Raw genomic sequence first — 9,258 nt, 5'->3', positions numbered from 1 at the left:
GAGAAGGGGACAACAGAGGATGAGATGGCTGGATGGCATCACCGATTCTATGGACATGAGTTTGGGTAAACTTTGGGAGTTGGTGATGGACAGGGAGGCCTTGCGTGCTGCAATTCGTGGTGTCACAGAGTCAGACACGACTGAGCGACTGAACTGAACTGAACTGAATGTTTCATTGTATTGCTAGACCACATCTTCTTTACCCATTCATTACTTGATGAACTTTCAAGTTGTTTTCATTTTTAACTATTATGAATAAGGCTGCTGCAAACATTAGTGTATAAGTTTTTGTACAGACATATGTATGTAACTCTCTTGAAATGATTCCTTCATACTACCTGGGAGTGGAATTGCTGGGTCGTGTGGTAACTCTATGCTGAACTTTTTGAGAAATTGTCAGACTATTTTCCACAGTAGCCGTTCCATTTCACATTCCTACAATGAACGAGGCCCCAATTTTTCCGCATCCTTGCCAACTCTTGTTATTTTTTGTTTTCTGTTTAGATATTTATTTATTTGCCTGCATTGGGTGTTAGTTGTGGCGTGCGGGATCTTTGTAGCGGAACGCAGACTCAGTAGCTGCTCCTAGGCATGTAGGATCTTAATTCCCTGAGCAGGGATCGAACCTGCATCCCCTGCATTGGCAGTAAGGTTCTCCACCTGCCCCCCCACCAGCGAAGTCCCATAATAAGTTTTTAAGTTTTCGTAGTAAAATTTTAAAATGGATAAGTGTGAGTTCTCCAATTTTGTGGTTTTTCAATAATGTTTTGGCTATTCTGGGTCTCTTGTAATTCTACATAAACTTTAAGACCAGCTTGTTCAGTTTTTCAAAAAAGGTTGTTGGGATGCTGACATAGACTGCACTGTCTGTGGAGTTAATTCAGGGAGTGATGACATTTGATGAAAGCTTCCCATCTGGGAACACAATGATTTTCCATTTATTTAGATCTTCTCTAATTTCTTTCAATAATATTTTATAGTTCTCAGTATATAAGTGTTGCACTTTTTGATTAAATTTATTCCCATGTAACTTATTCTTTTTAATGCGATCGTTTATAGAATTGTTTTCTTAATTTCATTTTTAGATTGTTCATTGTTAGTATGAAATATACCTGACTTTTGTTTATTGATCTTACATTCTATAATCTTGCTGAACTCACTTAGTAAATCTAGTAGATTTCTGGTGAATTTTTTAGGGTTTTCTGTACTTAAGAGCATGTCATCTGCAAATAAAGATGGTTACACGTCTTCTTTTCCAATTAGGATGCCTTTGGCTTTTCCTTGCCTAACTGCCTGGCTGGGGCCTCCAGCAGCACTGAAGAGAAGTGGTGAAGTGGCCATCCTTGCCCGCCTGATCCCAGTGGGAAAGCTGTTGGCCTCTCACCATGAAGTGTTATGTCAACTGTGGGTGCCTCTTGGAGACGCTTTATCAGGTGGAGAACATTCCCATCTGGTTGGTTGAGTGTTTTTGTCCTGAATGGAGGTCAGGTTTCTTCTCATGCTTTTGTTGCCTCTGCTGGTGATCATATGGCTTTCTTTCCCTTACTTATTTAGCGTGACTTGTAACACAGATTAAATTGCACGCGTTGAACAAATCTTACATTCCTGGCATAAATCCCACTTACTCACCGTATAATCCTTTTTATGTGCTGGGGGATTCAGTTTGCTGGTTATGGCATGCAGGCTCAGGTGCCCCGAGGCATGTGGGACCTTAGTTCCCTGACCAGGGATTGAAAGGCAAATTGCCCTGCATTGGAAGGCAGAGTCTTAACCACTGGGCCACCAGGGGAGCCCTAGAGATGCGACTCTTGCTGAGGACCCCAGGTACTTGGTGAGTCACTTTCATTGCTCCTTTGAAGACTCTGCGTTTGCCCTTCAACAGTTGAGTTAATATGTATACAGGTTTGCATCTCTTTAGATTTATCCCACTGGGAGATTGTTGAGCTTCTTGGGTGTGTAGATTAATGTCTGTTAAAAATCAAATTTGGGACATTTTGGTGATTCCTTCATATCTTCCTTCTTCCCCTTCTCTCACTTCTCTCCTGGGACTCTTATTCCAGGTATCTTGGAGTCTTAGCTGTGCCTTGCAGGTCTCTTTAGCTCTGTTCATTTTTTAAATTTTTTCTGTTTCTTATACTGGATCATCTCAACTGACCTGTCTGCAAGTTCAGTGATTCTTCCGCCTGCTCAAATGTGCTGTTGAGCGCTTTGAGTGAGTTTTTTATTCCTGTGATTATACTTTTCAACTCCATAATTTATATTTGATCCCTTAATTTTTTTATTGTGTTAAAATATGCATAATGTGAACTTTGCCACTGTAGCCATGTTTAAATGTACAGCTCAGTGGCATTCAGTATGCTCACGTTGCTGTGGAACCACCCCCATCTCCAGGATGTTTGTTTTATCATCTGTGCTGAAACTCTGCGCCCATCAGACGCTAACTCCTCATGCTCCCTTCCTGCAGCCCCTGGTTCCCACTGCTCTATGCTCTGCCTCTGTGAATAACCATCCTGGGGACCTCGTCTAAGTGGAATCATACCATGCTTGTCTCTTCAGTTCAGTTCAGTAGCTCAGTTGTGTCCGACTCTTTGTGACTCCATGGACTGCAGCACGTCAGGCTTCCCTGTCCGTTACCAGCTCCTGGAGCTTGCTCAAACTCATGTCCATCAAGTTGGTGATGCCATCCAGCCATCTCATCCTCTGCCGTCCCCTTCTCCTCCTGCCTTCAATATTTCCCAGCATCAGGGTCTTTTCCAATGAGTCAATTCTTCGCATCAGGGGGCCAACGTATTGGAGCTTCAGCTTCAGCATCAGTTCTTCCAGTGAATATTCAGGACTGATTTCCTTTAGGATGGACTAGTTGGATCTCCTTGCAATCCAAGGGACTCTCAAGAATCTTCTCCAACACCACAGTTCAAAAGCATCAATTCTTCGGGACTCAGCTTTTTTCACAGTCTAACTATCACATCCATACATGACTACTGGAAAAACCGTAGCTTTGAAGAGATGGACGTTTGTTGGCAAAGTAATGTCTCTGCTTTTTAATGTGCTGTCTAGGTTGGTCATAGCTTTTCTTCCAAAGAGCAAGCGTCTTTTAGTTTCATGGTTTGTCCTCTTGTGTCTGCTTATTTCTCACAGCATGGTGACTTGAAGCTTCATCCATGCTGTATCATACATCAGGATTTCACTCTTTGTGAAGGCTGAATAATATTCCACCCTGTGTATGCACCCAGTGGTGCTTACCATCTCATGTGTGCATGGATGCTTGTCCTCACTCATGTTGCATGGCTGGGGGTTGCTGGGGCTCTGCCTGCCCTCTTCACTTCAGGAGCTGGGCTGATGAGATGACCAGTCTTGGATATCTCTGGTCTTTCTGGCTTAAGGAAAGAGAACTCTGGAAGGTCTTATACAGCAGCTAAATGCTCTGGTGTGAAGAGGCCACGTGGCACATCCCCTCACACCCCGTTGGCCAACACTGGTCACACGGTCCCGCTGACCATGAGAGGCGGTAGTGTGGCCCTCTGTGCACTGGCCGGCGCAGAGCTGGCACGAGTGAGCACACAGCCCTCCCTCCTGCGTTCACAGCCGCCGCACCCACCTACCCCACCTTAGTCATTTGGTCTTTCGGTTCATCCAGTTAGTAATGAGCAGTCGCCTTGGCACTGAACACTCCTTCTTCATAAGTGATCTGGCGTCATGTTATGAAACTTTCCTATGGTTTCTGCCAAGTGAAAACTGTCCGCCTTATCCCTTATCTTGTGTGTGTAGTCGTCCAGATGCTCCTCTGCCGCACCCAAAGCCGCACCCGCTGCAGACCCAGGGATCCCCTCCCCAGTAACACAGCCACCCTTGAACAGCTCCGGTTTTAATACCTAGACCCCACAGAAGTTCTCGTTCTAGCAATATTTACACAGGAACATTTTCTATGAATAGCACCCTGAATTGACAAAAGAACTTAAACAGAATGGCATGCGGGGAATGTTGATGAAATCTCAGACATGATGGCTAGATGATCGCCATCCTGCCAGGGTGTCATGCAAAGCTCGGGGGTCGACACCTGCCTGTGTGGACGGTGGGTGAGCTGGGGCCATGAGAGGCTGCTCCCTGCAGACAGGTGTGTTCACATCCGTGTTCATCCCCGTGTTTGGGAAGCGTTTCACTTACACGTATGTGTACTTACTGGCTTTTAGTTACATTATAATTTTTCCCATGTAGACTTCCAGCTGATATCTTCATGGAGAATGTCTAATTCTTGAGAATCGTCTCTTGCCATTAAATGGAAGAGGCCTGTATCTGAGCAGTCAATCACAGTACATGGCCTAAAGTTTTCATATGGTGTCTGTTCTGTAGCATAGATTGTTACCTTTTCCAAACTCTAAAATCTTTCCATGCTCACTGTTATTACTGCTATGCAGACCACATTTTCATGTTTACTACGATTATGGATGAACACTTTGTCCCCATCCACACTCATCAGTTGATTTTTTTTTCCTGTGCAAAGAGGTTGAAGCAAAAGCAAAATACATAAACTCCTGAGCATCATATATCACAAGGTACCCAGGCTCCATATTTTTAAAAATGTCACCATTTGGAAGAATATGTATTTAATAAGTTTCCAAATGCGTTGCACCTGTGGCTGCTGTATTTGAGGACAGGATTCAGGCCACAGTCCCGTGTTTAACATCCCCGGTGGGTGATTTCCTCCAGGATGCGCACTGCTCAGTTCTCTGGCCGAGTGGCGCCCGCTGTTGAAGTGTGGCTGGTTCCAGACGTGGGAGCACCGGCCCTTCGGCAACTGGAGCGTGTCCTCCTCAGGAGCCAGTTAGCATGGAGCCTAGCAGACCGGACACCACGCTGCCCTCCTGTCAGGGGCTGGAATAAATCCCACACTTTTGTGTCACTGAATCACTGGGCTGTACACCTGAAACTGACACAGCATTATAAATCAACTTCATTTCCATTAAAAAAATTTTAAGTAATAGAGCATGGTAATTTAAAGATTAAAAGAAAGCAAGCTGGAGTAAGAGACTGTTAGAAGGAGGCGCTGTGCTGCCACCTGCTGAAAACTCTACTAGTAATCAGTTCAGTTCCGTCTCTGTCGCGTCTGACTCTTTGTGACCCCGTGAATCGCAGCACGCCAGGCCTCCCTGTCCATCACCAACCCCCGGAGCTTACTCAAACTCATGTCCATCGAGTCAGTGATGTCATCCAGCCATCTCATCCTCTGATGTCCCCTTCTCCTCCCACCTTCAATCTTTCCCAGCATCAGGGTCTTTCCCAAGGAGTCAGCTCTTCACATGAGGTAGCCAAGGTATTGGAGTTTCAGCTTCAGCATCAGTCCTTCTGATGAATATTCAGGACTGATCTCCTTTAGGATGGACTGGTTGGATCTCCTTGCAGTCCAAGGGACTCTCAAGAATCTTCTCCAACACCACAGTTCAAAAGCATCAATTCTTCGGCACTCAGCTTTCTCTGTAGTCCAACTCTCACATCCATACATGACCACTGGAAAAATCATAGCTTTGACTAGACGGACCTTTGTTGACAAAGTACTGTCTCTGTTTTTTAATATGCTGTCTAGGTTGGTCATAGCTTTTCTTCCAAGGAGCAAGCGTCTTTTAATTTCACGCTTGCAGTCACCATCTGCAGTGATTTTGGAGCCAAAAAAGTCTGTCACTGTTGCCACTGTTTCCCCATATGTTTGCCATGAAGTGATGGGACCAGATGCCATGATCTTAGTTTTTTGAATGTTGAGCTTTAACCCAACGTTTTCACTTTCCTCTTTCACTTTCAAGAGGCTCTTTAGTTCTTTTTCACTTTGTGTCATAAGTGTGGTGTCATCTGCATATCTGAGGTTACTGATATTTCTCCCGGCAATCTTGATTCCAGCTTGTGCTTCATCCAGTCCAGAATGTCTCATGTTGTACTCTGTATATAAGTTAAATAAGCAGGGTGACAATATACAACCTTGATGTACTTCTTTCCCCATTTGGAACCAGTCTATTGTTCCATGTCCAGTTCTAACTGTTACATCTTGACCTGCATGCAGATTTCTCAGGAGGCAGGTCAGGTGGTGTGGTATTCCCATCAGAAGAATTTCTGATGGGAATTTCCCACAGTTTATTGTTATCCACACAGTGAAAAGCTTTGGCATAGTCAATAAAGCAGAAGTAGATGTTTTTCTGGAACTCTCTAGCTTTTTTGATAATCTGCCGGATGTTGGCAATTTGATCTCTGGTTCCTCTGCCTTTTCTAAATTCAGCTTGAACATCTGGAAGTTCATGGTTCACGTACTGTTGAAGCCCGGCTTGGAGAATTTTGAGCATTACTTTGCTAGCATGTGAGATGAGTGCAACTGTGCAGCAGTTTGAGCATTCTTTGGCACAGCCTTATCTAACTCAATGGAACTATGAGCCATGTTGTTTAGGGGCACCCAAGACAGATGGGTCCTGGTGGAGAGTTCAGACAAAACGTGGTCCTCTGGAGAAGGAAATGACAAACCACTTCAGTATTCTTGCCTTGAGAACCCCATGAATGGTATGAAAAGGCAAAAAGATAAGACGCTGAAGATGAACTCTCCAGGTCGGCAGGTGCCCAATACACTACTGGAGATCAGTGGAGAAATAACTGCAGAAAGAATGAAGAGATGGACCCAAAGCAAAAACAACACCCAGTTGTGCATGTGACTGGTGAAGGGAGTAAAGTCGATGCTGTAAAGAACAATATTGCATAGGAACCTGAAAAGTTAGGTCCATGAATCAAGGCAAATTGGAAGTGGTCAAACAGGATATAGCAAGAGTGAACATTGACATTTTAGGAATCAGTGAACTAAAATGGACAGGAATGGGTGAATTTAACTCAGATGACCATTATATCTACTACTGTGGGGAAGAATTCCTTGAAAGAAATGGAGGAGCCCTCATAGTCGACAAAAGAGTCCAAAATGCAGTACTTGGGTGCAATCTCAAAAATTACAGAATGATCTCTGTTCGTTTTCAAGGCAAACAATTCAATAGGGTTTCAATACTACAATTCATAAATACTACAATTCAATACTACAATTACTGTAGTAATCCGAGTCTATGTCCCAACCAGTAATGCTGAAGAAGCTGAAGTTGAACGGTTCTATGAAGACCTACAAGACCTTCTAGAACTAACACCCTAAAAAAGAAGTCCTTTTCATTATAGGGGACTGGAATGCAAAACTAGGTAGTCAAGAGATACCCGGAGTAACAGGCAAATTTGGCCTTGGAGTACAGAGGCAATAGAGGACAAAGGCTAATAGAGTTCTGCCAAGAGAACGCACTGGTCATAGCAAACACCCTCTCCCAACAACACAAGAGAAGACTCTACACATGGACATCACCAGATGGTCGATACTGAAATCAGCGTGATTATATTCTTTGCAGCCGAAAATGGAGAAGCTCTATACAGTCAGCAAAAACAAGACCGGGAGCTGACTGTGGCTCAGATTATGAACTCCTTATTGCCAAAATCAGACTTAAATTGAAGAAAGTAGGGAAAACCACAAGACCATTCAGGTATGACCTAAATCAAATCCCTTACGATTATACAGTGGAAGTGACAAATAGATTCAAGGGATTAGATCTGATAGACAGCATGCCTGAAGAACTATGGGCGGAGGTTCACAACATTGTACAGGAGGATGTTATCAAAACCATCCACGAGAAAAAGAAATGCAAAAAGGAAAAATGGTTGTCTGAGGAGAGCTTACAAATAGCTGAGAAAAGAAGAAAAGTGAAAGGCAAAGAAGAAATGGAAAGATATACCCATCTGAATGCAGAGTTCCAAAGAATAGCAAGGAGAAATAAGAAAGCCTTCCTCAGTGATCAGTGCAAAGCAAGAGAGGAAAACCACAGAATGGGAAAGACTAGAGATCTCTTCAAGAAAATTAGAGCTACCAAGGGAATATTTAATGCAAAGGTGGGCACAATAAAGAACAGAAATGGTATGGACCTAACAGAAGCAGAAGATATTTAGAAGAGGTGGCAAGAATACACAGAAGAACTGTACAAAAAAGATCTTCACGACCCAGATAACCACGATGGTGTGATCACTCACCTAGAGCCAGACATCCTGGAATGTGAAGTCAAATGGGCCTTAGGAAGCATCACTACAAACAAAGCCAGTGGAGGTGATGGAATTCCAGTTGAGCTATCAAATCCTGAAAGATGATGCTGTGAAAGTACTGCACTCAATATGCCAGCAAATTTGGAAAACTCAGCAGTGGCCACAGGACTGGAAAAGGTCAGTTTTCATTCCAATCCCAAAGAAAGGCAATGCCAAAGAATGCTCAAAATTCTCCTAATAAACACCCACGTAGCCATCAATTGCGAGAGACGACTGAACAGTTACAGTGAAAATGAGTTGCAATCGTCTGCATTAAAAAGGTGACCGCCCTGCCTCCTTAGAGAAGAGGCTCTCGTGGTTGCTCAAGGAACCCCAGAGATCTGCCCACTCCTGCTGCCTGGCCTGGACCAACCCTGAAGATAGAGTTGATCCCAGAGGACCAGCCGGAGTGGCCCCTCCACCCTGGTGTAGCCGTGGCCACACTCTATTCTCAGGACCCTGGAGGTGGTGGAGAGTGGGAAGCACCAGCCTAGAGAAGGGGTGGAGGGCAAACCCATCTCCACCGTCTGTGTCCAGCGGCCTCAGGTGAGGCCAGGATGAGGAGGGGAGCCGCTCTGAGCCCCCACCCTTATCCCCTTGGCTGTGGTTCCTCAGGTGAGGCTGTCCCTGAGGGAGCAGGCAGTGAGACTCTGACCCCTCAGCACACTGCCCCCTGCAGGGCTCGGCCGGATGTGGGGAGGTGAGTCCTTGTATGTTGATTCTGTATCCCGATGTTATGACATTGAGAGCCAAAGAATTGATGCTTTCGAACTGTGGTGTTGGAGAAGACTCCTGAGAGTTCCTTGGACTGCAAGGAGATCCAACCAGTCCATCCTAAAGGAAATCAGTCCTGAATATTCACTGGAAGGACTGATGCTGAAGCTGAAACTCCAATACTTTGGCCACCTGATGCGAAGAACTGACTCATTGGAAAAGACCCTGATTCTGGGAAAGATTGATGGCTGGAGGAGAAGGGGACAACAGAGGATGAGATGGTTGGATGGCATCACCGACTCAATGGAGATGAGTCTGAGTAAGCTCCGGGAGTTAGTGATGGACCGAGAGGCCTGGCGTGCTGCAGTCCATGGGGTCACAGAGAGTTGGACACGACTGAGTGACTGAACAAGA

This window comes from Bos taurus, chromosome 14, assembly GCF_002263795.3.
Source record: "Bos taurus isolate L1 Dominette 01449 registration number 42190680 breed Hereford chromosome 14, ARS-UCD2.0, whole genome shotgun sequence".
NCBI classification, from domain to species: domain Eukaryota; kingdom Metazoa; phylum Chordata; class Mammalia; order Artiodactyla; family Bovidae; genus Bos; species Bos taurus.
Note: the sequence above shows the minus strand (reverse complement) of the source record.